Here is a 12,200-nt window from a genome sequence, read left to right on the forward strand (position 1 = left end):
GATGCCACTTTCCTTGCCTTTTACCTTAAACGTGCAATTTGCTACTGAGACGTTCACTCCTGGACATGAGCCACATGGATACCAACTGAGTTGGAAACCTGTGTGGGAATCGACGACAAGCGACTCAATAAATTTTGCTAAATTCCGTGGTGCTTTTTAGAAATGCAGTTTCTGTTCACCTCAATTTAAAAGCCAGTTTCTGAACATAGTAACAGAAGTCAAAAGGTAATTACCTCACCCCATCCCCACTCCGGAAGAGGTGCTAACTGCCCTTGAGTGCTTTTTGTTCTCGATGTGAAGAGCTTTCACCCCTGAGTCACCTTCACGTCTCTGGTTGCTGAGTGAATCACAAAGAAGGAATTTCATCAGAGCTGCAACTGCCTCACTTCTCCACCCGCCCTCCCCGTTTACATTTTCCTGCTCGTCAGTGATTCAAAGAAAACCAAATGGATGCGATGTCATTCTGTAGCCTCTCTGTCGATTTCTCCGTTTCAGTTCCAACATGACTTAGATCTCGGGGCGGACCTTCATAATAGCGACGCCATGAATGCGCAAGTCGAAAGGTTCCTCTGAGACTGCAATTTCTTTCATTGTTGTTGCTGATTGAATGAGCCACTAACGTGCGAATTGCTCCAAAACATTATTCAGGATATCTGGTGCCAATTCTCGCACGTTGAATAACAGATTGACAGCTTCCAAATGAGGTCTTTCTGAGACGACCTTGGGGTACATTTGACAGACAGAAAAGTTCAGGAATTCGTGGTGCGCTGTGACACCAGAGAATCTGCTGCTTTCCTGTCTTTAAACCGAGCCGCCTGCGCAAGGAAGGCAAATGCGGTACTGCTTTTAATGAAAGGATCAGAAGGCGGTAACTACACTCTCCAACAGAATGGCATATGATCAGAACCATGTTGGAGAAAAACTTAACAACGCTTTGCACTGTAATGAAATGGAATTGCATTACATTTCACGACGAGAACAGATTTGTTGAAGCAAATTCGAAGGCAGGTTTGCAGATGGGAGAGATGCAAGAAAGCTCAGCTCTTGTCCATGTAAAAGGCTGCAGTTGAAGAACAAAACAGTTTCTGCCCAGTTTCGGACTGGGGACCTTTCGCGTGTTAGGCGAACGTGATGACCACTACACTACAGAAACGAGCCACTGCCGCCCGTGCTCCGGTTCAGTGGCGTCCAGCACTGAAAGTTGAATCCGTTCTACGTTTCACCTTTTTGTTTCCAATAGCTCGTTGTTGTCCAGCGTAATTGACATCTTGAAAATGTAAAAAAAAAAAGACACTTAAAATTGATGACAAGATATAGATAAAGATGTCGTCGATGTTTGTACCGTGGGGCGAGATGGAATAGGCTGGTGGAATAAACTTTCCCTGCTGCGTAACAGCTGCGACATGACCTTATTGAAGGGTGGTAAACTGAGTATTTACGTGTTTTACCCTAGTTGGTGTGAGTTGAAAACTCGACAGCATAGCTTTAAGGTGAGTGGGCTGAAAGTGACAAAGGACCTGAGGTACATTTCCCACAAAGAAGGTTCTGCGTGTTTGGAATGATCTACCAGAGGAAGTGGAGGAGTCTATTACACTCAGAAAATTGCAAAGGTAATCGGGTGAGTTTCTGGATAGGATGCGTTTAGAGGGATTGGGGCCAAATGCTGGGGAACGGGACTTGTTTAATTTTGGCTATGTGGTGAGCATGGACGAGGTCCACCGAAGTATTTTTTTCCACGGTGGACCCCAATAACGTCATGTTGCTTCCACCGGCTTTAAAGGATTACTTTTCAGCGGAGTTTGCCATCGCAGTCTGTGGCACAATCATTTAGTCTGTTCGACTGCTCACGGGGAAGGTAGTATTGTGAAACACTGTAGAAACGAACGACTTCCTTACTTTATCTAAGACTGACCATACTCTGTGAAATTTTCACAGATCCTCAGCTGAGGATTTTGGCTGCTGGAAGTTACCTCAGAAACCCTGTTAAATCGAAATGTATTGAGCGAATCGCAAAACAGAAAGCATTTAACACGGAACACAAACAAAACTGGCATACCTCACGCATTTTCAGACACAGAGATGCATGAATGCTAAATGTGATATAGTCCGAGGGCATGAGTCATAAAGTAATCTCACAACTAACAACGGGGCATTTCCAAACGACTCTTTCAAACATGCTGCAGCCTTAGTGCACCACCACTTTCCAGACAATGCTGAAAAGAGAGAAAGAAAGAACATAATAAGAATTGGCCGTAAAAAGTGAATTTCACCAATCACAGTCTCGATTAGATTACCTTTCCCTTCCCATATTTCCAGGACGGAAATGAAGGAAATGTGAGAAATTCAATAAGGTAGGACATCGAAATTCATTGGATCGATTTACCCATTAGCTAGAAACCCAAATAACAACGAGTAGAGTCACCGTAGGACTTCGTTTCACAACAGCGATGAAATAACAGTCTCCATTAGGTTCCAGTGAAGGCTCAACTTGCCTGGGACGGCACAACTGTTTGCGATTTTCCGCGCGGGAGTCGAACACGATCATGACAGTAGAGACATTTTGGAATATTTGGCAGTATCCCACACCACACTTAATTCCCTGCGAAGCAAACCCATTTTACTTTTGTTTTCAACATCAATATACAGTGGACACCGAAACAGCATTTTAACAAGCTGCAGCATTGGAGTTGATCAGCAGAAATGGTAGTGGTGGGATTCGAACCCGCGCCCCTTTCGAGACTGGAACCTGGATCCAGCGCCTTAGACCGCTCGGCCACACTACCAGCCGGCCGCGCCGCCTCATTTTCTTGTATTTCCAATTGTCCTCCTGCATAACAACAGATGCAAAGTCACATGATAAGGGTTCCATGATTCCTCTCGGACTCGCACAGCTGCTGGGATGTCCTCTCGGACTCGCACAGCTACACTGTCAATTTCACAGCAGATATTGATAGCCCATCAGTCCAGTCAAAAATCAATGGTAAGCTGAGTCTATCTTCTCAGACTCTTTTCAGCTACAAATGTATCTGTGAGTGCGTGAGAATATGGGTTCGCTTATGATTTGGTCAAATAACCATGAGCTGCTTGACATTACTGCAATTTCGAATCTCGCTTTGCTAAATGATTTCACCCATTGCTCGAAACAGGACGACTTTCACGTTTACACGGAACATGAAACACACCAGACTACAGGGAAAATGCACAAACCTGAGCAGGCCGTAATCCACATCATACCGTGCAGCATAGTTTCAGTCGCTGTGTCTGTGTTTTTTTTCACAATAAGAGTCCCAAAGAATGTTCTCCACCCTAAAACCGGAGGTAACATTACAATCCGAGAACGACAGATCACATTGTGAGAATGCTCTGACCTCGGAGCCAGTTCTAGAAGCCACTTTCCTTGCCTTTTACCTTAACCGTGCAATGTGCTGCAGAGATGTTCACACCTGGACATGAGCTACGTGGATACCAACTGCGTTGGAAACCTATGTGGGAATCGACGACAAGCGACTCAATAAATTTTGCTAAATTCCATGGTGCTTTTTAGAAATGCAATTTCTGTTCACCTCAATCAAAGCGGCAGTTTCTGAACATAGTAACAGAAGTCAAAAGGTAATTACCTCACCCCACCCTCACTCCGGAAGAGGTGCTAACTGCCCTTGACTGCTTTTTGTTCTCGATGTGAAGAGCTTTTACGCCTGAGTCACCTTCACGTCTCTGGTTGCTGAGTGAATCACAAAGAAGGAATTTCACCAGAGCTGCAACTGCCTCACTTCTCCACTCGCCCTCCCCGTTTACATTTTCCTGCTCGTCAGTGATTTAAAGAAAACCAAATGGATGCGATGTCATTCTGTAGCCTCTCTGTCGATTCCACCGTTTCAGTTCCAACATGAATTAGATCTCGGGGCGGACCTTAATACTAGCGACGCTATGAATGCGCAAGTCGAAAGGTTCCTCTTAGAGTGCAATTTCTTTCATTGCTGTTGCTGATTGAATGAGCCACGAACGTGCGAATTGCTCCAAAACATAATTCAGTATATCTGGTGCCAATTCTCGCACGTTGAATCACGATTGACAGCTTCCAAATGAGGTCTTTCTGAGACGACCTTGGGGTACATTTGACAGACAGACAAGTTCAGGAATTCGTGGTGCGCTGTGACACCAGCGCATCAGCTTCTTTCCTGTCTTTGAACCGAGCCGTCGGCGCAAGGAAGGCAAATGCGGTACTGCTTTTCGTGGAAGGATCAGAAGGCGGTAACTACATTCTCCAACAGAATGGCATATGATCAGAACCAGGTTGGAGAAAAACCTAACAACGCTTTGCACTGTAATTAAATGGGATTGCATTACATTTCACTACCAGAGCAGATTTGTTCAAGCAAATTCGAAGGCAGGTTTGCAGATGGGAAAGCATGCAAGAAAGCTCAGCTCTTGTCCATGTAAAAGGCTGCAGTTGAAGAACAAAACAGTTTCTGCCCAGTTTCGAACAGGGGACCTTTCGCGTGTTAGGCGAACGTGATGACCAGTACACTACAGAAACGAGCCACTACCGCGCGTGCGCCGGCTCTGTGGCGTCCAGCACTGAAAGTTGAATCCGTTCTACGTTTCACCTTTTTGTTTCCAATAGCTCGGAGGAGGCTATTACACTCAAACAATTGCAAAGGTAATCGGGTGAGTTTCTGGATATGGTGCGTTGAGAGGGATTGGGGCCAAATGCTGGGGAACGGGACTTGTTTAATTTTGTCTATGTGGTGAGCATGGACGAGGTCCACCGAAGTATCTTTTTCCACGATGTACCCCAATAACGTCATGTTGCTTCCACCGGCTTTAAAGGATTACTTTTTAGCGGAGTTTGCCATCGCAGTCTGTGGCACAATCATTTAGTCTGTTCGACTGCTCACGGGAAAGGTAGTATTGTGAAACACTGCAGAAACGAACGACTTCCTTACTTTAGCTCCGACTGACCATACTCTGTGAAATTTTCCCAGATCCTCAGCTGAGGATTTTTGCTGCTGGAAGTTACCTCAGAAACTCTGTTAAATCGAAATGTATTGAGCGAATCGCAAAACAGAAAGCATTTAACACGGAACACAAACGAAACTGGCATTTTCAGACACAGAGATGCATGAATGCTAAATGTGATACAGTCCGAGGGCATGAGTCATAAAGTAATCTCACAACTAACAACAGGGCATTTCCAAACGACTCTTTCAAACATACTGCAGCCTTAGTGCACCACCACTTTCCAGACAATGCTGAAAAGAGAGAAAGAAAGAACATAATAAGAATTGGCCGTAAAAAGTGAATTTCACCAATCACAGTCTCGATTAGATTACCGTTCCCTTCCGATATTTCCAGGACGGAAATGGAAGATATTCAATAAGGTATGACATCTGCAGACCTCACTTTCTCCTCGATGACATCGAAATTCATTGGAACGATTTTCCCATTAGCTAGAAACCCAAATGACAACGAGTAGAGTCACCGTAGGACTTCGTTTCACAACAGCGATGAAATAACAGTCTCCATTCGGTTCCAGTAAAAGCTCAACTTGCCTGGGACGGCAGAACTGTTTGCGATTTTCCGCGCGGGAGGCGAACACGATCATGACAGTAGAGATATTTTGAAATATTTGGCAGTATCCCACACCACAGTTAATTCCCTGGGAAGCAAACCCATTTTACTTTTGTTTTCAACATCAATAGACAGTGGGCACCGAAACAGCATTTTAACAAGCTGCAGCGTTGGAGTTGATCAGCAGAAATGGCAGTGGTGGGATTAGAATCCACGCCCCTTTCGAGACTGGAACCTGGATCCAGCGCCTTAGACCGCTCGGCCACACTACCAGCCGGCCGCGCCGCCTCATTTTCTTGTATTTCCAATTGTCCTCCTGCATAACAACAGATGCAAAGTCACATGATAAGGGTTCCATGATTCCTCTCGGACTCGCACAGCTGCTGGGATGTCCTCTCGGACTCGCACAGCTACAATGTCAATTTCGCAGCAGATATTGATAGCCCATCAGTCCAGTCAAAAATCAATGGTAAGCTGAGTCTATCTTCTCAGACTCTTTTCAGCTACAAATGTATCTGTGAGTGCGTGAGAATATGGGTTCGCTTATGATTTGGTCAAATAACCATGAGCTGCTTGACATTACTGCAATTTCGAATCTCGCTTTGCTAAATGATTTCACCCATTGCTCGAAACAGGACGACTTTCACGTTTACACGGAACATGAAACACACCGGACGACAGGGAAAATGCACAAACCTGAGCAGGCCGTAATCCACATCATACCGTGCAGCATAGTTTCAGTCGCTGTGTCTGTTTTTTTTTTCAGAATAAGAGTCCCAAAGAATGTTCTCCACCCTAAAACCGGAGGTAACATTACAATCCGAGAACGACAGATCACATTGTGAGAATGCTCTGACCTCGGAGCCAGTTCTAGAAGCCACTTTCCTTGCCTTTTACCTTAACCGTGCAATGTGCTGCAGAGATGTTCACACCTGGACATGAGCCACATGGATACCAACTGCGTTGGAAACCTATGTGGGAATCGACGACAAGCGACTCAATAAATTTTGCTAAATTCCATGGTGCTTTTTGGAAATGCAGTTTCTATTCACCTCAATCAAAACGGCAGTTTCTGAACATAGTAACAGAAGTCAAAAGGTAATTACCTCACCCCACCCTCACTCCGGAAGAGGTGCTAACTGCCCTTGAGTGCTTTTTGTTCTCGATGTGAAGAGCTTTCACGCCTGAGTCACCTTCACGTGTCTGGTTGCTGAGTGAATCACAAAGAAGGAATTTCACCAGAGCTGCAACTGCCTCACTTCTCCACTCGCCCTCCTCGTTTACATTTTCCTGCTCGTCAGTGATTTAAAGAAAACCAAATGGATGCGATGTCATTCTGTAGCCTCGCTGTCGATTCCACCGTTTCAGTTCCAACATGAATTAGATCTCGGGGCGGACCTTAATACTAGCGACGCTATGAATGCGCAAGTCGAAAGGTTCCTCTGAGAGTGCAATTTCTTTCATTGCTGTTGCTGATCGAATGAGCCACGAACGTGCGAATTGTTCCAAAACATAATTCAGGATATCTGGTGCCAATTCTCGCACGTTGAATCACGATTGACAGCTTCCAAATGAGGTCTTTCTGAGACGACCTTGGGGTACATTTGACAGACAGACAAGTTCAGGAATTCGTGGTGCGCTGTGACACCAGCGCATCAGCTTCTTTCCTGTCTTTGAACCGAGCCGTCGGCGCAAGGAAGGCAAATGCGGTACTGCTTTTCGTGGAAGGATCAGAAGGCGGTAAGTACATTCTCCAACAGAATGGCATATGATCAGAACCAGGTTGGAGAAAAACCTAACAACGCTTTGCACTGTAATTCAATGGAATTGCATTACATTTCACTACCAGAGCAGATTTGTTCAAGCAAATTCGAAGGCAGGTTTGCAGATGGGAAAGCATGCAAGAAAGCTCAGCTCTTGTCCATGTAAAAGGCTGCAGTTGAAGAACAAAACAGTTTCTGCCCAGTTTCGAACTGGGGACCTTTCGCGTGTTAGGCGAACGTGATGACCACTACACTACAAAAACGAGCCACTGCCGCGCGTGCGCCGGCTCTGTGGCGTCCAGCACTGAAAATTGAATCCGTTCTACGTTTCACCTTTTTGTTTCCAATAGCTCGGAGGAGGCTATTACACTCAGAAAATTGCAAAGGTAATCGGGTGAGTTTCTGGATATGGTGCGTTGAGAGGGATTGGGGCCAAATGCTGGGGAACGGGACTTGTTTAATTTTGTCTATGTGGTGAGCATGGACGAGGTCCACCGAAGTATCTTTTTCCACGATGTACCCCAATAACGTCATGTTGCTTCCACCGGCTTTAAAGGATTACTTTTTAGCGGAGTTTGCCATCGCAGTCTGTGGCACAATCATTTAGTCTGTTCGATTGCTCACGGGAAAGGTAGTATTGTGAAACACTGCAGAAACGAACGACTTCCTTAAATTAGCTCCGGCTGACCATACTCTGTGAAATTTTCCCAGATCCTCAGCTGAGGATTTTTGCTGCTGGAAGTTACCTCAGAAACTCTGTTAAATCGAAATGTATTGAGCGAATCGCAAAACAGAAAGCATTTAACACGGAACACAAACGAAACTGGCATTTTCAGACACAGAGATGCATGAATGCTAAATGTGATACAGTCCGAGGGCATGAGTCATAAAGTAATCTCACAACTAACAACAGGGCATTTCCAAACGACTCTTTCAAACATACTGCAGCCTTAGTGCACCACCACTTTCCAGACAATGCTGAAAAGAGAGAAAGAAAGAACATAATAAGAATTGGCCGTAAAAAGTGAATTTCACCAATCACAGTCTCGATTAGATTACCTTTCCCTTCCCATATTTCCAGGACGGAAATGAAGGAAATGTGAGAAATTCAATAAGGTAGGACATCGACATTCATTGGATCGATTTACCCATTAGCTAGAAACCCAAATAACAACGAGTAGAGTCACCGTAGGACTTCGTTTCACAACAGCGATGAAATAATAGTCTCCATTCGGTTCCAGTAAAAGCTCAACTTGCCTGGGACGGCAGAACTGTTTGCGATTTTCCGCGCGGGAGGCGAACACGGTCATGACAGTAGAGATATTTTGAATTATTTGGCAGTATCCCACACCACAGTTAATTCCCTGGGAAGCAAACCCATTTTACTTTTGTTTTCAACATCAATAGACAGTGGGCACCGAAACAGCATTTTAACAAGCTGCAGCGTTGGAGTTGATCAGCAGAAATGGCAGTGGTGGGATTAGAATCCACGCCGCTTTCGAGACTGGAACCTGGATCCAACGCCTTAGACCGCTCGGCCACACTACCAGCCGGCCGCACCGCCTCATTTTCTTGTATTTCCAATTGTCCTCCTGCATAACAACAGATGCAAAGTCACATGATAAGGGTTCCATGATTCCTCTCGGACTCGCACAGCTGCTGGGATGTCCTCTCGGACTCGCACAGCTACAATGTCAATTTCGCAGCAGATATTGATAGCCCATCAGTCCAGTCAAAAATCAATGGTAAGCTGAGTCTATCTTCTCAGACTCTTTTCAGCTACAAATGTATCTGTGAGTGCGTGAGAATATGGGTTCGCTTATGATTTGGTCAAATAACCATGAGCCGCTTGACATTACTGCAATTTCGAATCTCGCTTTGCTAAATGATTTCACCCATTGCTCGAAACAGGACGACTTTCACGTTTACACGGAACATGAAACACACCGGACGACAGGGAAAATGCACAAACCTGAGCAGGCCGTAATCCACATCATACCGTGCAGCATAGTTTCAGTCGCTGTGTCTGTTTTTATTTCAGAATAAGAGTCCCAAAGAATGTTCTCCACCCTAAAACCGGAGGTAACATTACAATCCGAGAACGACAGATCACATTGTGAGAATGCTCTGACCTCGGAGCCAGTTCTAGAAGCCACTTTCCTTGCCTTTTACCTTAACCGTGCAATGTGCTGCAGAGATGTTCACACCTGGACATGAGCCACATGGATACCAACTGCGTTGGAAACCTATGTGGGAATCGACGACAAGCGACTCAATAAATTTTGCTAAATTCCATGGTGCTTTTTAGAAATGCAGTTTCTGTTCACCTCAATCAAAACGGCAGTTTCTGAACATAGTAACAGAAGTCAAAAGGTAATTACCTCACCCCACCCTCACTCCGGAAGAGCTGCTAACTGCCCTTGAGTGCTTTTTGTTCTCGATGTGAAGAGCTTTCACGCCTGAGTCACCTTCACGTCTCTGGTTGCTGAGTGAATCACAAAGAAGGAATTTCACCAGAGCTGCAACTGCCTCACTTCTCCACTCGCCCTCCCCGTTTACATTTTCCTGCTCGTCAGTGATTTAATGAAAACCAAATGGATGCGATGTCATTCTGTAGCCTCTCTGTCGATTCCACCGTTTCAGTTCCAACATGACTTAGATCTCGGGGCGGACCTTAATACTAGCGACGCTATGAATGCGCAAGTCGAAAGGTTCCTCTGAGAGTGCAATTTCTTTCATTGCTGTTGCTGATTGAATGAGCCACGAACGTGCGAATTGCTCCAAAACATGATTCAGGATATCTGGTGCCAATTCTCGCACGTTGAATCACGATTGACAGCTTCCAAATGAGGTCTTTCTGAGACGACCTTGGGGTACATTTGACAGACAGACAAGTTCAGGAATTCGTGGTGCGCTGTGACATCAGCTTCTTTGAACCGAGCCGTCGGCGCAAGGAAGGCAAATGCGGTACTGCTTTTCGTGGAAGGATCAGAAGGCGGTAACTACATTCTCCAACAGAATGGCATATGATCAGAACCAGGTTGGAGAAAAACCTAACAACGCTTTGCACTGTAATTAAATGGAATTGCATTACATTTCACTACCAGAGCAGATTTGTTCAAGCAAATTCGAAGGCAGGTTTGCAGATGGGAAAGCATGCAAGAAAGCTCAGCTCTTGTCCATGTAAAAGGCTGCAGTTGAAGAACAAAACAGTTTCTGTCCAGTTTCGAACTGGGGACCTTTCGCGTGTTAGGCGAACGTGATGACCACTACACTACAGAAACGAGCCACTGCCGCGCGTGCTCCGGCTCAGTGGCCTCCAGCACTGAAAATTGAATCCGTTCTACGTTTCACCTTTTTGTTTCCAATAGCTCGGAGGAGGCTATTACACTCAGAAAATTGCAAAGGTAATCGGGTGAGTTTCTGGATATGGTGCGTTGAGAGGGTTTGGGGCCAAATGCTGGGGAACGGGACTTGTTTAGTTTTGGCTATGTGGTGAGCATGGACGAGGTCCACCGAAGTATCTTTTTCCACGATGTACCCCAATAACGTCATGTTGCTTCCACCGGCTTTAAAGGATTACTTTTTAGCGGAGTTTGCCATCGCAGTCAGTGGCACAATCATTTAGTCTGTTCGACTGCTCACGGGAAAGGTAGTATTGTGAAACACTGCAGAAACGAACGACTTCCTTACTTTAGCTCCGACTGACCATACTCTGTGAAATTTTCCCAGATCCTCAGCTGAGGATTTTTGCTGCTGGAAGTTACCTCAGAAACTCTGTTAAATCGAAATGTATTGAGCGAATCGCAAAACAGAAAGCATTTAACACGGAACACAAACGAAACTGGCATTTTCAGACACAGAGATGCATGAATGCTAAATGTGATACAGTCCGAGGGCATGAGTCATAAAGTAATCTCACAACTAACAACAGGGCATTTCCAAACGACTCTTTCAAACATACTGCAGCCTTAGTGCACCACCACTTTCCAGACAATGCTGAAAAGAGAGAAAGAAAGAACATAATAAGAATTGGCCGTAAAAAGTGAATTTCACCAATCACAGTCTCGATTAGATTACCTTTCCCTTCCGATGTTTCCAGGACGGAAATGGAAGATATTCAATAAGGTATGACATCGAAATTCATTGGGACGATTTTCCCATTAGCTAGAAACCCAAATAACCAACGAGTAGAGTCACCGTAGGACTTCGTTTCACAACAGCGATGAAATAACAGTCTCCATTCGGTTCCAGTAAAAGCTCAACTTGCCTGGGACGGCAGAACTGTTTGCGATTTTCCGCGCGGGAGGCGAACACGATCATGACAGTAGAGACATTTTGAAATATATGGCAGTATCCCACACCACAGTTAACTCCCTGGGAAGCAAACACATTTTACTTTTGTTTTCAACATCAATAGACAGTGGGCAACGAAACAGCATTTTAACATGCTGCAGCGTTGCAGTTGATCAGCAGAAATGGCAGCGGTGGGATTCGAATCCACGCCTCTATTCGAGGCAGGAACCAGGATCCAGCGCCTTAGACCGCTCGGCCACACTACCAGACGGCAGCGCCGCCTCATTTTCTTGTATTTCCAATTGTCCTCCTGCATAACAACAGATGCAAAGTCACATGATAAGGGTTCCATGATTCCTCTCGGACTCGCACAGCTGCTGGGATGTCCTCTCGGACTCGCACAGCTACAATGTCAATTTCGCAGCAGATATTGATAGCCCATCAGTCCAGTCAAAAATCAATGGTAAGCTGAGTCTATCTTCTCAGACTCTTTTCAGCTACAAATGTATCTGTGAGTGCGTGAGAATATGGGTTCGCTTATGATTTGGTCAAATAACCATGAGCTGCTTG

General features: G+C 45.2%; 1 non-coding gene across 1 annotated transcript; it reads right to left on the reverse strand.

Moving 5' to 3' along the window:
• Positions 1-7,524: 7,524 nt before the first annotated feature.
• Positions 7,525-7,597, reverse strand: trnav-aac (transfer RNA valine (anticodon AAC)). The gene has a single exon. It is a non-coding gene; the product is annotated as a tRNA-Val (tRNA).
• Positions 7,598-12,200: the final 4,603 nt, after the last annotated feature.

This window comes from Chiloscyllium plagiosum, unplaced genomic scaffold (genome assembly GCF_037043375.1).
Source record: "Chiloscyllium plagiosum isolate Xiang-an unplaced genomic scaffold, Cpla_swu_hap1 HiC_scaffold_42, whole genome shotgun sequence".
NCBI lineage: Eukaryota > Metazoa > Chordata > Chondrichthyes > Orectolobiformes > Hemiscylliidae > Chiloscyllium > Chiloscyllium plagiosum.